Here is a 23,548-nt window from a genome sequence, read left to right on the forward strand (position 1 = left end):
GCACGTTCTGCTGTATTGGCTAGGATACTATACCCTGCACATTCCTGCTTTGCTATGTAAGAAATAGCGCATATCCGAGACTTCCAGACTGGCAAAAGCTCGGTCCCTGTGGACAGACCAAGTGCATTTATGTGCACTGATGGAGAGTGTGACTAGAAAGCTAGTCAACAGCCAGCTGAATGAGTTGCTTCCAGATGGTTTCATGGCCCAGACTTTAAATGTTGCTCTTCCTGAAAGCCTTCTCTACTATGGTCTTGCATATTAAACAGCAGCAAACAGTCAATCAAAAAGCCTGTCACAATGACCGTTCTGTTAATTTGTGGAAATATTAAAATAGTGGCATTAAGCTGCTGAAGTGGTATAATCTAATATGCAAAGAATGCAACAGGAACTGGCCGCAATCTGAGAACCACATGATTATCTTTACCACATCCAAGAGTCTTCATCTGATGGGCACTGAATTCCCCAATAGCTTCACGACTTTTCTATTGCTGTGATGAGACACCATGACTAAGGCAACTTGTAAAAGAAAATGTTTGGTTTGGGGCTCACAATTCCAGAATGTTATACTCCATGACCATCAAGGTGGGGAGCATGGCAGCAGGTAAGTAGGCTTGATTCTGGACCAGTAGCTGAGAGCTTACATCTTGATATAAAAGCATGAAGCAAAGAGGTAACTAAGAATAGTATGAGCTTTTGAAGCCTCAAAGCCTCCCCCCAATGACACCCCACCTTCACAAAGGCCACATCTTCTAATCCTTCCTAAACAGTACTACTAAATGAGGACCAAGCATTCCAGTATATGATGCTATGGGGAGCATTCTCATGCAGACCGCTATGCTCAATATGAAGACTTAGTTTATTTTAGAAAAATACAAAAAAGTAGCTTACAGGGTGGTTAAATATCTACAGCTATAGAGTGGCTTAAATATCTATTTAAGTTAGATATAGGATATATTGTGCTTGTAGAAAAATTCTAGTGAAGAGTAAGAAAAAAATGGTGACCAGAAGAGGAAGTATAAAAACCTGAGAAGAAGAGAACATGTTGCTTCTTAGTCACAGCACAAACTCAAACTCCGTGGTAATAAGAATATGCAATGCTGGAGCTGAACCTGGTCTCCAGTGCCAGGTATTCTAGAGGCTGAGACAGAGGAGTGGTGAGTTCAAGGTGATTCCAGACGGCTGTGGCAGAGCTTGGCTACTTTTGCTATGCAGCCTCTTTTCCATTACTAGTGATATGCTTTGCAAGAATTGCTTGTTTGTTCTGAAATCATAAAGCCAAATTTTTATATTTCATATTCAGAAAGCTAATCACAGTATGACTCATGTACACAACAAATAAGTTTAGTCCAATTAGAGACTCTTTGTTTTACTTTAGGGGTAATTTAATTTTCATTTACTTTTGAATTAAAACAGTCATCTTTTATTTATGCCATCTTGTACTTTCCCCTCTGTTTGGTACTACATTCTTATTCTTTTCTAGCACTTTCTTCTTTGTCTTTGTCTCCTCTACTGTGTTGAAAGTGACACACTTCATCTCACATATTATGCAAATAATTCATCTTACAAAATGATTAAGGTATAAAATGTATAGACAAATGACTAACAAATAATTAACATTATAATTTGCAACATGACAGCAAATATTATTTGCGCCAGTCAGAAACCTTTTTGGTTTTGTCTATTGTGTTTTAGTAATTAACAGATGATAATGCTCATTTCTCCTCATTCATCACCATGGTAATCCTTAGAGAGTGTGCGACATTTTACTTCTTTTTGGATACTTGGGCTGCATGCAGGATGTGCTCTCAGTTCTGCATGGCCATTCACTATCATACTCAGAGTCTCTATCATATATATGAAGGACTTTCTTAAATGCATTTATTTCATTGTTACTTTTGGACAATAGTTATTTTAGACAATAGTACTGCGATTGCATCATTTCTACCACCTACTCTCACCATTTGAGCTCCTCTAGTGTCACCCCCAATCCCTCCCAACTTCATGACCTTTCTGTAATTATTACACACACACACACACACACACACACACACACTCTCTCTACTGAGTCCATTTAGTGTTGATAATGTATATGTGCTTCAGATTGACCACTTACTTGAGACTGTATAAATTATAAGGGGCTTGCTCTGGAGAAGACTGATTACAATCTCACATTGCAGTCAGATTTCATATGAAACTATAAAAGATCCTAGAAATCCAGACCAAGAGTGAGCAAAATGACAGCTCTGGAGAGATTACCACAAAAGGTGTCAAGATGTATGACAGCTATGGTAATGCAATGAGAATGATACCAGCACAAAAGTGCACATTTAAATAATAGAGGAAAGCAGAAAATCCAAACAAGAGGTAAGTAAGCAATGTTCTTGGATATTTAACAAAGAAACCAAAAATAAACATTGGAGAAAAAAACAGCATCTTCAACAAATGGTACTGGGAAAACTGAATGTCCATAAATGAAAGAATAAAATGAGGCCCATGTCCTTCGCTCTTCACAAAAAAGCAACTTCAAAATTGACCAAAAACATCAAAATAAAACCTAGAATCCTGGAACTTCTAGAGGAAATGTAGGCAGCACTGCATAAGGCATGGGCAGGGAATAATTTATTAATAAGATTCCATTTGCCTAGCAATTAAATCCAATAGTAGAAAATCGAGACCTCATAAAACTGAAAAGCTTAGATAAATAAAAAGAAATAATCAACTGAATGAAAAAGAAGTCTACAGAATGGTAGAGAAACTTTGCCAGCTATATATCAAATAGAGTGGTTTATATAAAAAAACAGCAACAAAAAGAATCAAGGAAACAAATGGCCCAATTAAAAATAGTCTAAGGATCTGAATACATAATTTTCAACAGAAGAGATAAAAGTGGTTAACAAATAATTAAGGTTAAATATCAAACAGTCTTAGGAGTTAAGTACACACAAATTAAAACTATGTTGAAATATCACCTCACTCTAAACAGAGTGGCCAACACCAATAAAACAATGCCAACAAATGCTGATGGCAAGGTGGGTAAAAGGGAAGCAGGAGCCTTCATTCACTGTTTTTGGGATTTCAAACTGATACAGCAGCTATAGAAATAGTCGTGAAGCATTTTCAAAAAGTTAAAAGTGTATCTACCATATTTCCTGGGGTTATGAGTCCCTGGACTTGACCTACTGCTCTACAGATGCTCTCTCAGTCATGTCCAGAGCCCCTCTATTTACAGTTTCTAGGAAATGGAAATAACTTAAATCCTTCAGCTGATAAATATATAATGAAAATATGGGTCATATACAAAATGAAATTCTATTCAGCTGTAATGAAAAACTAAATCATATTATTTGCTGTTAAATGGAAAGAACAAGAAGTATTTTATTGAGTGATGTAACACAGACCCATAATGATAAATGCTGTATATTCTTCTCTTTTTGTGGATCCTAGCTCCAAACCTTTAGATATATGTGATGTATAATATATAACATATAATATATAATATAGGTTAGCCTCAGACATAAGGAAGATAAAAATAAACTATGGGAGAGAGGAGAAACAGCTGTAGCAAGGGAAATGGTAGGACATAGGTACTATAAAGGAAATGTAGGGGGGACGGGGGGCGTTAAATGGCAAGGGGAGAAAAAGTGAGAGGAAATGGATAAATAACACTAAGGGTATGTGAAAAGCTCCCACGGAGACATTATTTTATGTTTATTTTAAGAATATATATATATATATATATACACACACACACACACACACACACACACACACACACACACACTATACACCCACACCAACGACGAGTTGTACTCCTTGATGATAATAGCACCCTAAAAACCACAGAATATCTACCAAAAAATTCTAGGGGCAAGCATGGAACCCATCCTTCAGGTTGTTGGTCAATCAAGTCTACAAGATTAAAAAATAAAATAGGCAATTTCTGTTGCTCTTGATACCTTCCAGAATTTGAAGGTTAGTCTATGTTGTTGAAGACAGCATCCACTTTAGATACAGGTCTTGGAGTCATCAAGCCGGACTAACCTCGAATCATCTGTGATGACTATCCCTAATAGCATCCAAAGATGCTATGCAAGCTGCCAAAGGAGAAACGCCGTTCAGTCTTAACTGAGCTCCGAAGCCTATGAACCACAACAATGAGCAGTGTGGGAAGACACACTCAACGATGCAATGGTGACACTTATCTCTTAGTAGTATGCAACAGCCATCTAATTGGACTTAAACCCCACGCACGGAAAGAAATTCAAGCATTGTACTGTAAAACTATTGAACTACTCATGAGGTCATCAGTACTTGTTCCTCACAAGTTCGCCTCTGTCTCAACACCTATCCTTAGACTTGTCGATTGAGTGTGGCTCACACCATGTGCCCAGATATTTATCAGTTATTTGGAGTATGATTCCAAGTGTTTTGAGGAAAGAAGACGAGGAAAAAGAAACAGATGGCATATGTTCTCTAAGCCAATAAATATCTGAGACAGTCTTTCTGTCTCATTGACTCAGACAGAACCACTTGACGCGAGATGAAAGTCAAAAGTGACAATCACTCTCTTTAAAATTGATATTTTCTCTTATAATTTCATGCTGTTGAAAGTCAGATGTTTTTGTCTACATACATTACTTAAAAAAAAATCATCCTGTAGGTGAGTGATTTTGCCTGAGAATATTTGGTAATTTTTTTCCCTTTTTACACGTGACGGTATTTTGTTTTGATCAGCACTGTCTGATGTTCCATTAAAGAAATGAATCTTCTTCTTTGATTTCAACTCAGGTTTGCATTTCAAAAGATGTTCAAAATTGGTCTGTTGGTTTTTAATAAAGAAATTCCACAATTATGATTCTTCAGATTTATGGTATTTATAGTTTTCTTAACATGGGGTCTCAGGTAGCCTGGCTCAGTATAAAGTGGCTGTTTAATGTAGGATGAATTTGTTCCTCTACCTCCAAATCCCAAGTTCTGGGTGTATAGTTAAGTGGCAATACACCAAAACTTTTTCAGTGCTAGGCATCAAAGTCAGGACTTTGAACCTGTTGGCAAGAGTTCCATTAGTTGAGCTACAGCCAATCTTTTTTTTAAAAAAATAAATAATTTTAGTACATTTTTGTATGATATCCCCAAATATGTATACATGTCCATATAAATTTGTATGTCCCTTGGCATAGAGTTTGATTTCTATCATGTTCAGATCTGGCTTATTTGCACTATGTATTGTGCTTTCTTTATAAGATATCCTTACAATTTAATCCCCTTTTGAATGGCATGCAGTTGTTGCTTTATCTCCATGCATTGTTTATGGAAGCTTTCCTCCTAACGCTCCTAGCACATTGGTTCTCAACCTTCCTAATGTTGTGGCTCCTTAATACAGTTCCTCATGTTGTGGTGACCCCCAACTAAAATATTATTTTTGCTTTTACTTCATAACTGTAATTTTGCTACTAAAGTTACAGTCTATGAAAGTCTTGGATCAGGACTTATTTAAAGGATGAAATGGAAATAACACACTCACAAATACAGAACAAAGCAGGACCACTACCTCTTCATCCACCAGGGAAAGATGGAGAAACTTCCAGACCAGGTAACCAAGATGGGCTGTCAGGAAGGCTTCCATTTCCAAAACAGAGCATGCAACTCCTTTTCCTCATTTCCTAAGGAGCCATGCATCCTCAGAGAAAGCCACACCCATCAAACCAACCCTTTCCTTCCATTGGTCATTAGACTGAATGGCCAAATCCCCACAACATTTCAACTTTTTTGTATAATTAAGAAGGTTCTAATCCTAACAAAAAAGTATATGCAATAAAACAATTAACAAGTATTGTCCAGAAGAAGGAAAAGGCAATAATATAAACAAAATGGACTACATCCAAGAACAATATAAAGCAAGAAACACATTCTAGATGTCCAGACCACAGGTAATTGGCAAATTACAGGGATTACTCCAAGAGTTGTCCTTTCCTGATGAGTCTAAGTCTTGTACCTAATATGCCCTTAGCTAAGATTTGAAAGGATTATAATTATAACTACCTAATCTTTAACTGTATCAAAGACCCCAGAAGGATATAAAATTACCTGACCAAACAAAAAGTACATTGCAAGCAACTTTCAAAACTCTAGAAATGACATAGACACCTGGACAGTCACCCCAGAGTTCTTCTGTAACATTGGGGCACCATCTTCAGCCTACAGACGAGATTATCTGGCAGACTTCTCAGTGAATCAGAAAATTTGAAGGACTGTCCACCTATACTGGCAAAGTTCATCAGTCACTTTCCTCTGTGCCCTACAGAATGCCTGGCAACTTTAATCAAGCAGGAACCTGACAGATTGTTCCACTTTTTTTTTGGCAAAGTTTGAGGTCATTTTCCTGTGGGTCCTGCATGTACAGTTTATCCAGCATACTATCAAGCAGTTCAGGCAAGAACACTTTCTTGCCCAAATGGCTAGCCTTGCCATATTGAAGACAAACTCAATACCAAGTTTCTTCAATGCCCATCATCCTCTTTGAAGTAATTGATGCTGCCAAAAGCAGATGTATCTCACTGTTGAGAAAAGTCTAAGTCCTTAAAACATCCTAAATGCCATATTCAGTATGTCTTTGAAGTCTTTATAGATTACTTATCTGACTGAAACATATCTTTGTATACCTAAACAACCTATCTAATACGGTTATAAGTTTGACTATTATAGATGACCATTAATCTCTATTTTAAATTATATGTTACATTTTTAAATGAGCTGTATAAACATGATACCTTAAACAAGAGTAGAAACATACATACAGCTTAACAAAATTGACCTTAAATTTGTATCAAAAAACCAAAATTCACACCAATGTAAAGTATTTTGAGATTAACCGTTGTTTTTTAGATTAAAGTAGATTCAATCCACTACCCCCTTTTAATCATAATAATGTACCCTTTTCCCCATTATTTCTATATCTCTACACTCATTTCTAAACTGGTTACACTAGCTTACACTCTCATGACATCCTTTACAACGTTTGTTGTTATTTGTATTACTGAAAATGGCTATTCTGATTGGGTTAGGCATTTTAAGGTGATTTTAATCTACTTTTCCCTGTGGCTAAGAATGTTGAGCACATTTTAATGTTCCCTATTCATTAGTATTTCCTTTATTGAAAAATTTCTGTTCACTGTCATGGTCATTTTTAATTGTGTATTTAGTTTTCTTAGTCTTTTCTATAGGCTAGACACCTTTCTTCTGTTGAATGAATAGTTGCCATTCATTTTCTCCTATCCTGTGGACTGCCCATTCCCTTCCAGTAGCAAGCATTTTAGTTTCATGAAGTCCTGTCTGCTAAAGATTTTGTCTTGTCTCCTGTGGTACTGGAGTCTTATTCAGAAATGTTGTATTCTTGAGTGTAAGCAGGATTATGCATCCTACTTTTATTCCCTGCAGTTTCAGGGTAACAGGTCATCGGGGTCCTTCTGTGACTTTTTACATATTTTTGGGTTGTTTTACCGATGTCTGTGAAAAAATGGTCCAGTGATTGAATTTGAATTGCATCTAATTTTTAAATTGCTTTTAGTAGGATACTCATTTTACAACATTAATTCTTCCAGTCCTTTAGCATGGGAGTTCCTTCCATCTGTTAAAAGCTTTCTCAGATATGGCTCTATCTCTGAGAAGCATGTGTCTACTCTGGGTTTGTCCTATTGTTCTTTTATACTTTTTTCTCTCACCCTTCAATACTGGCTTTTATATCCATATTAAAATATTTGATTATCTCCAATCAGTTTTCTAAAAATAGTTGAATGGAATATTAAAAATAGCCCAACTAATTTTAGGAGACCAGAAATAATCACATTTGTCTCAATGCAGGTGCCCTCTTTGCAAATATGCATTTTACATTGTATTTATCTATTTTTTCTTTGTATAGATTTATGATCATAACTTCACAGGCATACTGAATAAAATAATTTTGCTTGTGTGTAAGTATGTATCAAAGTTATCACTGAAGACATACCGTTTTCCTTATTTATGTGTTTGATTCTAGCTTGTGGTATGGATCAAAGTCTAGATTAAAGTCCAGCACTCAGGAGAATGGAAGGCATGATTCTGATCAGTTGACACACTAGTTTTTCTAGAACCTGTAGGATTGACCTAGTAAAACTGATATGGGATTTTCAAAAAACAATCTAGAATCCTGAATAATAATAACAATAATAATATAATTTAATAACATATTATATATAAAAATATAAAATAAACAATGATATAATATTAATTTTTAGAACTCTTCAAAGAACATTTATTTGTGGGTATGCACAAGGAAACAAATCAATTTAATATATCTTCAGTTTTTTGCACTCAATAGAACGGACTAAAACACTGAGTCTATTAAAGAAGTTCGCAGAGGAGATTTAAAATAAAAGAAGTCTGAGATAACAGATTGAGATGAAAAGGCGGCTTGCTGGGAGGCAGAAATACAGTGAAAACCACACGGCAGGAGGAAGTGTGAAGAAACAGAAACTGCCATCACAGAAGGGCTGAGTTTCTGTGAGATTCTGTGGGAATCTCACCTGGCTGGCAGAGCCTAAGAGACGTTGTTCAGTTTTTCACGGAGGAATTTAACAACACCTCCTCATCACAAGTCTGAGCCATAGTGATTAAAACTAACTCACTAACTTCTGAGAATACATTTAACAGATGCTTTTCTGGATAACAGGTGAAAAGGAGCTGCATATCTTTCTGACTCAGAGGACTAAAAGGACCTTGACAATCATTGTTTTGCCTGGAACCATCTTCCTCTCATAACCCTCTTGATGTGTTAATGAATGACTAGATTCTATTGGTTTTTGCAGCCCTACATAATGGCACAAATCCTAGCAATCTTGCCTAAATATGAGTGTAGATGAGTTATCATTTTATACATTTTCTTTACAAAGATTATTACTCCTTTATAATATAAACTAAAACTAATATACATAGCTGAAAGCATGTTTCTTTTCCTTCCTTTTTTTTTAATCTGTTCTGCTGCGGAATATTTGTTTACACTGTAAAGATATGTCTCTGCCTTCTGCACCTTCTGATTGTTTTAATAAAGATTTGAATGGTCAATAGCTAAGTAGGAGAGAATAGGCAGGATTTCCAGGAAGAGAGACGACTCTGGGAAAAAGAGAGGCTGAGATGTTATTGAGACACTAAAGAATTTGGACATAAGTTCAGAAGAGAGGAAACATGGCAGAATGTAGATTAATTTTTAAAAAGATTAATTTAAGATGTCAGAAATGTAGGGGAAATAAAACCTAAGCTAAGACCAAACTTTCAAAATTAACAATATGTTCCTTTTTTGTAATTTGTTAGCTGGTGGCCCAAAGAAGAGTCCAAGACTACACTGTTCACAAAAATCTAGTGTTTGGCATCAAGAAGATACTCAATGAGTATTTTTTTAGTTAAAAGAGTTAATGAGTGACATCAGTCAGTCTGTAACAGTACCTGTGAGTTTGTTATTAATTATTGACTTCTCTGAGCTCCTGGAGGTTAAGGTCATGTGCTCTATTTCAATTTTTGCTGTATATGGAAAGATAGTAAACAATTAAATATTTTAATATTTATTTAAAGTTTGACAATCACCACTACAAATGCAGAAACATGAAGAACCCTGGCAGGTCTGATTCCTGCAAATTATAGCTGGTCAAGAACAATAGCTACCTATGCACTGAAGAAAGAGGAAAACGGTCCTTCTGGGAAAAGAAATCTCTTGAGTGTTAGGCTGAGGTGTGTGTGATTTGTTCACTACTTGAAGTCTGTAAGTGGAATTTAATAGATAAATCAATAGAGTAGGACAAAAGAAACCTGCTATCCAATTGTTATAAAAAATAAGTTTGCATGGATCCAACATCAAAGGATGTATGGAAAGGTTTTAGAATGACAAGTTAAATTTTAAACTAGAGGTATACTCCTGTAATTCATGCATTTGACAGGCTCAGACATGATCCCAGACAGTTCCAGCCCAGTCTGGCCTTGATACGGAAATGTGTCTAGCAATAACATTTTAGAGGTGGAACGGTAACTCAATAGTAAATTGCTTACTTAGCATGTGCAAGGTCTGGGCTCAAGAGCTGGATTTAATCCTTTCAACCTCCACCACATAAAATATTCCATGGCTCAAAAGGAAGGTCAGAAGAATGGGATTATTCTGGGGAGAATTTAGTTAGTTAGACAAAAGTTTTCGGGAATTATTTGAATTTTTCAGAAAATAGCACCAGGGCAGCAGTTCTCTATATGGGAGTCACAACCCCTTTGGGAGAGGTGAACAACCCTTTTAAAGAGGTTACCTAAGACCATCAAAAAACACTGATATTACTTCATGATTTATAACAGTAACAAAAAGTTTCTCTCCCACCTGCCAGTTCCCTTGAGATTTAATATTAATTATAAATGCTTGGTTGATAGCCTAGGCTTATTACTAGCTAGCACTTACATTTAAATTAACCCACTTCTATTCATCTATGTATTGCCATGTGGCCCATGGCGTACTGGTGATACTCTGGAATCTTGCTCCTTGGGCAACTGCTGCCATCTCCCAGACTCTGCCCTTCTTCTCCTATATATTTGCTTGGATTTCCTGCCTGTCCCTATCCTGCCTTGCTATAAGTCAAAGCAGCTTTATTTATCAACCATTGAGAGCAACACATATTCACAATATAATAAAGGCTATCTCAATGCAAAGCAATTCCTCAAAAGCTGGAAACAAGACCTATGATCTAGCTAAACCACTCCTAGACACATACCCAATGGTGCAAAGACGCTTGCATAGTCATGTTCAAACTTTCTCTATTCATCAAATAAGTCTATAAATAAGAGCTTCTGAGGAGGCCTATATATCATCTATTTACATGTGAAAACTTAAAACCCTGAGCTACAATGGCATCCCAGAAGGATTGTCTCTAAAAACGCAGGGGCACTCTAGGTATAGAGGTGTTAGTTATTACGCTTCAAGTTCCAGCCTCTTTAGGCACTGGTAAAATTGGCTGATGCTACTAACACAGTGGCAATCCTCAGTCACAAAAATTTCACCCATGTAGTCACCACAGTGCTCAAACATTACTTTGTACTGTTAGCTAATTGTGTTCTCAATTCCCTTCTGTTTAAAAAGTAAGCGTCTCTCAAAATGAAATGGCTACTTCGTGTCAATCTCCTTGACAGTGGAGCACAGGTGCTCAGTCATTCAAATGAATATAGTGATGTCCATTAAAAACTAATGCTCATTATAATAGCAATCGAACGAAAGATAGCATGGATTTAAAGGAGAGCAAAGTGAGGTACATATGAGTGTTTAGAAGGAAGAAATGGAAAGAATAAATGTATTTAAAATAGTTTCCAAAATAAAAAAGATGTTTATTGGAGAACTTCAGAAATAATGGTGTTGTTCGTAGATGGCCATAAATGTTCTTGCAATGAGTTGAAAGAAGCAATAACTTTTCTCCCAAGCTGAAATTATTAAAAGAATCTAACAGAACTATATTTCTTTCACAAATATTTTAATTACTAGAAGTCTGAATTCAAAACGGTATTATTTCCATGTTGATGACTATAGTATAAAACCCCCAAATAAATGGGTCCTCAATCTCTTTTTAAAAAGTTTTAGATAGAGGGGAGACTATAACTCAAGGTAGCCCCATAGCTTGTTTTTACTGCACGAACTGCCCTGATACTGTAAATCCCGCATCTGAGAGGGACGTACTAAAAGGATGGGGAATTTTATCTGAGGGGTGTGATTCTTCATCCCAGCTGTCGAGCTACGTGATCTTTTGATTCCATCTAAGCGATCCCCTCGGGAACGCCATCACTTCAAATCACTTCGGTAATATTTCTCACCAGGCCGGCTTGCCTTGATGAGATCCTCTGCACCGGGAAAACATCTTGCCAAGACACCACCTGGGGAAGCTGCTTCTTTGTCATACTTCACAGTGCACCGAGAAAGCCTTGCTTGGATGACTGCCCAGGAAGGCAGATAGGAATTATATTCGTTTCTTCTCAAGTGCATTCTCTTTTGACCTTATAACTGGGGTGGGTTGTGGAGAGAGACACATATAAACTCTAAATCTCTAATTACTTCCCCAGCAGAAAGAAAATAGCCTTCTTGGATCAATCCATAAAAGGATGCGTAGAAAGCGGCTTTCATGTTAGATGCCCAGGGGATTCCTATGACATTACAGCTTAGCTTCCTAAAACCTCACCAAATTATTAGTAAGGCCAACATTTCCATCACTGTTCACCACACATAATTCATAACACTAATTTATTTTCAAAGAAAAGGTTTCTCCTTTTACTTCATAAGAATGTCTTTATCACTTTTTCTTGGCACAAATAGTTTTCAAAACCAAAATAATTTGCTTCAAAACAGTAGAATATATATAAATAAATTTATCAGAGTACATAGACACATTCAGAGAATGCAAAGGGAAGGCTCTGATGCTACGACAAATGTTTATGGTTTAAACAAACAACATATTACTCATACATACAGCCCCTTTTCAAGGAAGTATGTAAATCACTCCTGATAATGAAGAATGCATGATAAGATTATTTGTGTAAACACAAAGGTTTTTATATACTCCTAAATATTTAAATATACTTGCATTTAGTATTAGATGACCCAATGTCTCAATTTAATATCCTTTTGAACACCAGAATATATACGGTTTTGATACCTCCAGTAAAAAACACCATATGCAGTTTTTATCCAATCATGCCAATAGAAAATAGAAAACAAAATATAGTAGGCCACCAAGTGTTGCCTTCAGAAAGATGGTGGCCTCCAGCCTGACTAGGAACCTCACTGAACTGCACTGTTTGCTATTGTGTTAGGAATCAGTTGCCATAAATAGAAAGTAGAAGAACCAATCTAATACTCTTGCTGATGGAGTTACCAGAAATCTGCAGAGATATATCAGTCATTGAATGGGCCAGCAATCCCTAGGAATTGTAATTTTCCACAGTTAAATTGGAAGTGGAACCAAGGTGCCTTCATCTGATAGAATTTTATTTATATCTACTCTTCTACACATAACAAATCTGGGCTTGATGCAGATAGCTAACACATTAGGACTCTGACAGCCTGAAGTTTGAAGCTGTGGTACTCCACGAGACTATATTGAAATTAACAGGCGAATGAAGTACATCTTTTGTCTCAGTTTCTCCATTTATTTATGCCAAAATCTTCCATCACATTCTTATAATTTATTTCCTTTGTGTATATTAATCTTTGTGTGTATTAATCCTTGCTTTATCTTCTTGGGATCTTGGAAAAGATCATATATGTGAGAGATGAAGGAATTTCCTAGGGAGTTATAAAACACCACCTTAATACAATAAAGGGTTTTCTTTTAGAAAATTATGATAAATATGTTAGCATATAATTCCTCTGTGCAGAATTAAATCATATTAAAAACTTACTATAAAAAGGACAGCTTGTCTTGTTAATAAAATTTAATCCAGGGCTTTTCTATCAAATCCATGATAATACTCCATTGACTGACTTTGGTGTTATACAGTACTTGTGAATACAACTAGTGCTTCAGCTAAGTATTTATTCAATGCTTAGTTCTTGGAATTAATTTTTCAATAGGAAATTCCTTGTTGCAGCGTAAGCATAAAGAGGTGTCTGATGATTCAGCAGTCTAAGTCGCTAGTTTCATACATTTGGGCCATTTGAAATAACAGCACACAGAAGGAACTGGTTGGCCTCCAGTTTATCTCCTAATCATGGGAAATCTAATAGGGGTCATTTTCATATGTGCTCCTTAATATTTTTTGTGAAAAGATCAGGATATTCTTGTCATGTCTGTGGCACAGGTGTTTTGATAGCGGTTATTTTGATAGGAGATTTTAGAATGTCTTTGCCTTCATTCATCTATGGTATTCTGAGATTCGACTCCTAAAGAAAATGAAAATTGGATAAAGTAAATCGGTTTCCCAAACAACCCCAGGCCCCGCTCATCTCTTGGCTGCTTCCAGTGTGCTATGCAACCTTGAGATGTCCTTCCTTACATGTGAGTTATGAAATGGCAAGTTTGGGTTTAGCATTTCTGAGGCAGTGAATCCCACAGGGAGGTGAGCTTTAAGCTATGCTTCTCACCTTTTCCAATTCTAAAGTATTTGGGGGTGGTGGAAGTAAACAAAACAGTTAAACTTTGATTCTGTATAATTTGTGCATGAACATGCAGAAAGATAGCTTTCCCCCAGACAGCTACCCAGTGGTTTTTCTTTTCCCCCACACCTGTCACTACTTAAGCATGAAGATAAATAGTTGCATTATTTTTTCAATGCAAGAACTAATAGCCTCTTAATTGTTTTTAATGGGATGTTTTAAAGGAGCCTCTTATTTTCCATGTTGCGGTATATTTTTCAGCATCATAGGGCCTCTGATTCGACACTTCCCAGTACCATCTGCTAAATGAGATTGTGTTTAAATTAATGATTCATTGTATACAGATAAACTGGCAATTATTTTTTACCATCTAACTCTGCCACTCCACTACTAATATCCAGACTGCAGTGATGGATGTGTGTCCTTACAGAGTAAGGACAGTATCGCGCCAGGATTGGAATAAGATTTCCCTATGCATTCAGGCCAAAATGCTGCCTCCTTTTAGAGAAGGGGGAAAGGAAAAAAACAGCACTGTCGTGAAACTTACAGAAAATTCATGTGGAGATGGAGAGAGCAGTGTAGCAATCAGACCACTATTCTCTGCACTTCTAAAACTACATGTCTTCCTTTTCCATGATCCACAGGAGCAAATAAGGACTATGGAGCACAATGGGCAGATCTGAGACAAATGCTGTGATCCAAAGGGCTTCCGCACTCTGACAGCACCAATACAGCGGTAGGACTGCGATAGGAGATTGGAACAATAAACACTAGTGAGAAACATAACTATCATCTAATTATTTCAGCTGAAATTCTAAGCCTTCCAGTTAAAGGAGTGCTATTGCCCTGCTTTACCTATTCGTAGTTGTGTGTATGTCTCCCTCCCTTCAAAATGAGGGTGTTCCATATTCCTGTACAGATACTCTGTACGAACGTGTGTGTGTGTGTGTGTGTGTGTGTGTGTGTGTGTGTTTGCCTGACTTCCTGTCTGTCTGCCTGTCTGCATAGCATAGGAAGCCTGTTCCTTTTTATGTTATCTAAGCAGCTCTCAAACTTCCAGCAATCTTTTAGATTTAGCATCTACAATGCTGAGGTTACATGCATAATACAAGATTTTGATTTACTAAGAGAGGTAGATGAGTAAGTTCTAAAGACTGTCTGGACTTCAGAAATATTGTAAATGTTTGATGTTTTCTAGGTGAAGAAATTGTGGAATTGGCAATGGCCCTTTCTTTTCCCACTCACTTTCTAAGGTCTCAAGATGTCATCTAGCTTTGAAATTCTACAAATGGGAAAACTCATCTTGTTATGTTTCTTTGTTGTTATCATTGTGCTTATTCCTTTTTATTACCATTTTATGGTATATCCAATCATTTCAAAAGAAAGAATTCAGTTGACTGACAATTTAGGCACAATTTTACTCAGCAAAGCAACGTGACCATATAACTCAAATAGAGATTAAAGTATGCTGAATCCAGGTGGAGGCGGGTCTATTGGCTCTGCATTGAGAATATTTCAAATATTTTTGTAATTATTTAGGTGGGTAGCATATTTATGAGTTTAAGGTCATTCCGTTTTGCCTTTCAAGTCTTGGTGGATGAGATCTCTCTTTTATGGTGAGTCTTGAAGCCATCCTCTTGTAAAGTCCACAGAGGAAGTAAAAATCGCACAACAGATGATGTTATAATGAAATGAGCATCCTCTGAGGTCAAAGAACCTTCATTGGTGCTTGTGTGTGGTCACTGGGACAGTTCTCTACTGCCTGAATCCCTCATTTATTATTAAGAATAAACTACAGTTTGAGAGGTTTTAAGAACAATTGGGTATTATGATGGTAAGGAACGTAGCCACTGAGATAAAGGGGTAGTTGTTAATAGCCTCCTCAACCTCCCATCTAATTCCTATCATTTCTCCAAGAGATGCTAGGGCATATGACCACAGTAGGGTAAAATAAGACAACAGACATTTCTGAGCAAGGGCTGGGGATCAATAAAGAAGACTGTATAAAAATAGTAGCCATTAAGCCGGGCGGTGGTGGCGGACGCCTTTAATCCCAGCACTCGGGAGGCAGAAGCAGACGGATCTCTGTGAGTTTGAGGCTAGTCTGGTCTACAAGAGCTAGTTCCAGGACAGGCTCCAAAGCCACAGAGAAACCCTGTCTCGAAAAACCAAAAATCAAAAAATAGTAGCCATTCACGAAAGTATGATAGGCTTTCTTGTAACATTTCGAGATCTCGGGTGACTGAGGAGGTAACCAAGCAGCTATGTATGCTTGCTGTACAAGTGCAAGTCTGAAACCTCAGCAGATGACAAAAGCCAGGCACAGCTGCCCATTCAGGTATCTATGACATGGAGGGACACACACAAATAAATAGATAGATAGATAGATAGATAGATAGATAGATAGATAGATAGATAGATAGATAGATAGATAAGATGGGCGGGGAGAGACAGAGAGAATTCTACTAATCCTGTGGCTAATGAATCTTGGAAGAACAGAAGAAACTATACATATACTGCTGATTACTTACTTTTCAAAAAGTAGGAACTGAATAAAAGTGACCTCAAGAAACAAACGTTCAGGTTACTAATAGATTGCTTAACAATAATAGAGCAGAAAGATGTACCCTGCTCCCCTACAAGTTATAATGTAAAATACAGATTCCTCAAAAATGAACAGATCCTTAACCCCGAGGCTAGTATCTTTTAAAACTTTGTGAAATATATGAGGGAAATGAATAAAATGCCTAACGCTGCTTAGGTAAATGGGCCCAGAGCCAAGTTCTACTATGAAACATTTCTGTCAGTATGCAAACTCTAAACTCTCATTGATCTTAGGGTTTAGCCTGCTCATCAAAGATATGGTGATATTAAAAACTTGTATTTAGAAGCTCAGAAAAAAGGGGGATACCCCACAAAGAACTGCTTCACTGGGGTTGCTATGAAAGAAGATATGAGCTAGTAGCCTACCTTGTCAAGGAATCCTTGAAGAAAACGCAGGTCACAAAGCCGCAGGCAGATCCGAAGACAGCCCATCAAGCCCAAATCACAGAGGGCTTTCCTGAGAGAGGAGCAAAAATAACATTTTGCTGAGCAGTGAGAAAAATATGGGTCACATTTTATCCTTCAGGCTTGCGGCTCCATTTTAAGCCTAGGAGCTTTCAGTTCCCACTGTCAAAGTGTTCTGAGCTGTGTATAGAAACATCTTTGTCATTCAAAAGCTTACATCTTTATAGCCCATTGGTTATCCCAAAGCAATTAGAATACTGAATGTCTGTATGCATCTTCTCTGAGAACTAACAGCAACTTTTAAGTATCATGCCCATTATAATGCATTTGATTCCTTCTTGCAGATGAATATTGCTTTACCACACTATGGAAAAGAAATGATTAAACCAAGCAGGGGAGTTATATACTTATATTAATATTACTCATATTAACAGATTAACTTACTCAGCTCATATTAATTCTCTGAGCCTACCTTTTCACATTTTAGCACATGGTGGAATTTCTGTTTGATAATATTTTGCCATCTCATATCCCTATGAAAGAATAGAAGTGCCTTATTCCCATTTTGTTTCTGAGAAAACTAATACGCTATTAAAGGACAATATTACTATTTCTCACTAAATAATTGCTATCAAAAGTCAGAAATTGGAAGTTCTAAATTAATAGTTTAAATTTTCCTTTCCCCAGGAGTTTGAGTTACAGAATCCAGAAATCATATTTTCCTATTAAGAAAGTCAGCTGGGTCAATGTCACAGGATTTAGTGAGGAAAAACTAATAAAATGTGATTGTAAAATCCAGAGAACTGCTGAAGTGTGCAGTCTGCTGTGTTTTCCCTTTGCTGGCGTGGATTCCAGAAATAAATAAATCAGAGAGGCATCCTGTGTTTGTTTGGGGAGGGGCATGGCAGTATTCATTATGCATTGTTTCATAGAGTGGGACACAGAAAAGCCAACAGTGCCAAAGCCAGAGCTGAAAAATTCATGAGAATGTGGGTGGCTACTCAGAATAGTTTGCACCCCAGGGAAAATCATCTCATGCCTCTGTCACAAGGTACATTTTGCAGTCAGGGACAACTACATCCTCCAAAGGGGGAAATCTTTGGCCCTCCATAGAACAGCCTTTGGTAGCCTCTGCTTAGAAACAGTAGCTGCATGTAGGAGAGATGGGCTAATGCCATCTGCGAAGGAATTTCCTTTGCAAGGAGCTGAGGAAGTGATGGAGCTAGTGCTTCCCATCACTCGCTTTGCCTGTGAGTCTGATCCATCTCTTTCAAAACTGTCCCAGTAATACAGTCAATATGCATGATGGTTTCTCAAACATTGCTGGAGAACATACATTGTGTGATTATTGCCTTTCTAAATTCCCTTTCTAAATAATGCATTTGAGTACAATTAACCATGGTTATACAATCCAATGGAAACCGTCTTATCTTATAAGAACTTAGAGAGTTCCAATTTGTTCAGGTATTCTGGATTTTGCTTCAGCTAACACTTGTATTTTGAGTCCATGAAAATAAGAAAGATGACTTCTTAAACACCCAGAACACATTAATTGCTAAAGACAGATTAGATATCTTAAATTCATTTTTAAAATTCCTTTGGTGCAGCACAAAGTGAAAACACAATTTAATTTGTACAATAGATGTTGTTGTGGAACAAGGGTGAAGAATGGATATGCTTTCTCACAAACCATTCTATTCTATAGTGCACTTCATATTTCCTATTGTATTGCATTTGATCATATTTGTGTAAGTATTGTTTATTGTCACTAAAATCAATTATGTAATCCACCATTTCTCAACCTATATTTTTAGAGATACAGTGAAAGCTCTCAACAATAAAATGTTGGACAAATTAATATAATACTATAGACAACAAATATCTGGAATATTTGTAGCAAGAAAAACAAAGCAAGAAGCAGTCTAGTGTCTGACTTCAAATCACATCCGAAGCAAGCAAAACCAAATGACATCCACATACAGATGTAGAAAGGTTAAAGAATAGAGAGCATAGAAGAAAATCTACACCCATAGAAGAAAATCCATGCCCAAGTCGTTAAGAACATGAATAAGATAAAAGAGAGTAGTTAAATTAAGCAACGGTGGAAAATGTATATCCACACAAAGAAGAATGATGTTAAACTTATATTTCCTAGTAGTCACAAAAATAATCAGAAAGTGGATTATAGACTTATATATAAAGCCAGAAAGTAGAAAGACAAATATACAGGAAATGCATCAGAATTGAATGGACAAGAGGGTTAATAGCTCAATAGCTTCGGAAAGGAAAGCAAAACATCCAAATGAGATTCTATGAACTAAAGCACCTCTGCACAGCAATGTAAACAATAAGTGAAGTGTGAGGACATCATACAGAATGGGAGAAACTATTGGCAAAGTACATATCTGCTAAAAAGTTGTGGATAAATGTACGAAATTTGCAAAATCTCAACAGCACACCAGCAATTTCATTTAAAAATAAGCAATAGATCTAAATGTGCATTTCTTAAGTGTAGATTTAAAGTTTCCTGATACATACATAATCTCCCTTATATGTAGAACCTAAGAATTTGTTTTCTGTGGAAGTTGAGAACCAAGTGATGGTTACAAGAGCTGAGACAATAGTTGAAAGGATTGATGGGGAAAGATTAATGAAGACAACTCAATTAGCAAGCTTAAAAGTAAGATCGGGGAGACGGCCACATGAGTTAAAGCAATTTCCACACAAATCCATGATCTGAGTTCAATCCTAGAATTCACAAAAATGGTAGGAGAAGAGAACTGAGGCCAGAAAGATGTCCCTTACCTTTGCACGCATACTGTGGCATACGCAAGACCCCACATGCACATTGCACACTAATCTAAATATATAAATAAATAAGATTTGTATAAAAGAAAGTTGAAAGATAGGACCAAAATGGAATCTAGACTGTGTGGAACACTGTAAAAATGAAAATAGAAATTATGAGTGTATGGAATAGAAGATCTACCTAGTTCAATTTGGTAAATCCAGAGAATAAAGATGACAATGGTTGATATTTATTGCCACAAACATTTAGGATAACATATCAACAGGGAACTGAAATTGAGCTAAAATGTCCAGTTATTATGCCAAGGGTATAGACTAGATTAAGAAATGAAATTCAAGTACCATGCTATATAAAAAAAGGGCATGGTGGAAATTATCACTTAACAAAATATTTTTGCTTCTCCATTTAGTTGTATTTATTCATCACACGGCACATCTGTGGTGTTGTGATAATGCCATTCTACATTTAAAGATGAGCAAATAGAATTATTTAAGTTGCCCAAAATTATTTGGTTCACATGATTCAATTTAAGATTTGGGTGCAAGAAATGAGTCCAGCCACTGGGCTTTTAAGCACCATGAATACTATGTCAGTGGCCATTTCTTTCTTTGTCAGGTTGTCTTCTAAGCTCCAGACACAATAAACCACTATACCTGGTAGCCGTCGAGAAGACAACAAAAGAAAACGCTTACACATAGGAAACTAAACATGTTGCCAACACTAAGCAAAGGCAAGCTAGAGGGGCATGATGACATCTGTCCAGGCTACAAAGAAGAAAGATTTTAAAAAGGCATAAAGGAATAAAAAAAAGACCCAACAAATAGGGAAATATGAAATTGCTAAATGTATAATTATCATAACAGAGTCAAACATAGTATTTTAGACTGTTCTACGAAATCTGCATAGTTAGTATTATATGACCTTTAGCAATAGATTTCAGTAAACTGTACATAACACAGACAGAGCTGTGCTGTAAAACAACGTATTTTAAAATTAAAAGATAAAATTTACCTATGGACTTTTGCTCCAAGATTGAAAATTATGCATTAGTTTCAAGTTTATATTTGATATCACAAGGTCTGACTATTTATTAGGCAAATAATTTAAAAAAACATGCTTGATTTCTGTAATGGTTTTAATGAACTGTCTTCTGTAACAGTTCTTTCTTTGGACATCCAGCTCCGGAATAACGACACAGAGACTTCCTGTTAATTATGAAAGCTTGGTCTTAGCTTAGGCTTGTTCCCAACTAGCTCTAGACTGTCAAGTCCAATGGGCAGAAGCTGGATAAGTTCGAGTCCTGCATCTTTCAGGTGCTGCTCAAGCTGGAAATGAACTCAGATCTCAAGGCACAGCTGCGGAAGCTCAACATCACCGCGGCCAAGGAAATTGAAGTTGGTGGTGGCTGGAAAGCCATCATAATTTTTGGACCAGTTCCTCAGCTGAAATCCTTCCAAAAATACCAAGTCGGGCTGGTTCGTGAATTGGAGAAAAAGTTGAGTCGGAAGCACGTAGTCTTCATTGCTCAGAAGAGGATTCTGCCCAAACCAACTCGGAAAAGCGGAAAAGCCGTATGAAAAATAAGCAAAAGCGCCCCAGAAGCCCCACGCTCACCACAGTGCACGACGCCATCCTTGAGGACTTGGGTCTTCCCGAGTGAGATTGTGAGTAAGAGGATCCCCGTGAAACTGGATGGCAGCAGGCTCATAAAGGTTCATTTAGACAAAGCACGGCAGAACAACGTGGAGCAGAATGTCGACACTTTTTCTGGTGTGTATAAGAAGCTCATGGGAAAAGATGTTAATTTTGAATTCCCAGAGTTTCAGTTGTAAAGAAAATGACTGAATAAAGTGTCATTCAAAAAAAATTAAATTAACCTGTTTAATAAAATAAGTAAATAGATAAATAATCTACGTTCTCCCACATGACTCATTACCTCGCCCCAATACTGTATATCCCACTTCCTCTGAAGTCTGGCTGGTGAATCCTCCACCTCTCAAATTCTTTGCAGAGTTCTTATCTCTGCCCAGATCCCACCTATCCTCTCCTGGATGCCTATTGGCCATTCAGCTCTTTATTAAATCAATCAGAAGGTGCCTTAGGCAGGTCAGGTAAAATGGCAAAACATTTTCACACAGTGTGTTCAAATATTCCACAGCAGTCTTCCATCATTTCAAACATTTGCTTACTTGATCTTCATGGCCCTGTTTGGACAGGCTTAGGAGGTATGGACTTGCTGGAGGAAGTATGTCACTAGAGGCAGGCTTATAGAGTGTAAAGATGTAGAACTTTAAGACAATTCTGAAGCCATTTCTGACAACTCTCAGTACTTCCCCTCCTCTCCTAGGAACCAAGGACATAACAGTGATGCATGCACTTACTGACATGTCGGGAACTTTCCATTTCCCTGAACAGGGGCAAGATAACCCTTAGGTGATGACTCAGTTACTGATGTTTTGACTTAGTCCCTGGGAAGGGGCAAAGTGACCCCCAAAAGTTTCTCTGTACCTCATCTGATCTAGCAACCACTCTCCAGCCAATTATTGGTAATAGCCTTTTTGAATAAGTCAATCATAATAGTTAAAAAACAACCCCCAGACACCCCTTCCTTCTGTGGTCTTTCCCTTTAAAAATAGCCTGTACCAGACATTCAGGGTCTTCTAGCCTCCCGACTGCTGGAAGACCCTGTCATGACAGAATTAATAAAATCCTCATGCTTTTACATCAGCTGTGATATGAGAGATGGTCTCTTGGGGCGACTCCTCCTCGGTGATTGGACGCTAGGGTCCAACAAAGAGCAGTTACTTTTAGGTCATGCTTGTAGTTTAAGATGTGAGTCCTCGTCTTTTCTCCAGCCACCTGTCTGTTATTTACTGTCAGTTTTTCCTAACACAGTAGACTCTGAACCCGCTGGAAGCATCAGCCAAATGAACCCTTCGTTCTATAAGTTGACATCGTTATGTTGTTTATCACAGCAATGGACAACTAGTATTACTACATGCAATTAAGACATAAATTACACATACATAATGAGGAGAAAACTTCATACAGTTGGCCAGTCTCATTCACAATATAAAAGCAAAATTCCTTTCAAATTGTTAGCAAAGCGAAGCCATGCACTGAGAAGTAAATATGTCGTGTCGAATCTAGACTCATTACGAGGATGCAAAAGAATTTACAGACAGTCCTAGTCTATTCAGTTAATGGAAATCTTGTGTTGGCCTATGAAATAGACTCATATTTTCTGCTTCTGTTATCATCTGGAAAATGATGACCTGGTCTCTGTTCAGTCTCTACCACAGATGAAAATCAAATGAAAAGAGATTCGGTGGTTGTAACTGTGGTTTGTAAACGAAAACCATCATAACAATGAGACTGTTAATTTATCATGCACAAAGGTCATTAACTTTTTCTTCTAAGTTCATGTGAGCCTTTGAGTAATCCAGAACAATATGTTGACAGGAGCAGCCAGCTTGTTGTGTTTTTCAAAGGAAAGTGTGAAAAAGTATAACAGGATCTAGACATTTATATGGTATCTGAAAAATATAAAATGAACAACTTTTTATATATCACCCATATTATGATATGAT

The 23,548-nt window shown here is 37.0% G+C and overlaps 1 pseudogene; it reads left to right on the forward strand.

Annotated features, from left to right (window-relative positions):
• Positions 1 to 573: 573 nt before the first annotated feature.
• Positions 574 to 21,790, forward strand: LOC119824275 (annotated as a pseudogene).
• The last annotated feature ends 1,758 nt before the right edge of the window (positions 21,791 to 23,548 follow it).

Source organism: Arvicola amphibius, chromosome 10, assembly GCF_903992535.2.
Source record: "Arvicola amphibius chromosome 10, mArvAmp1.2, whole genome shotgun sequence".
Lineage (NCBI taxonomy): Eukaryota > Metazoa > Chordata > Mammalia > Rodentia > Cricetidae > Arvicola > Arvicola amphibius.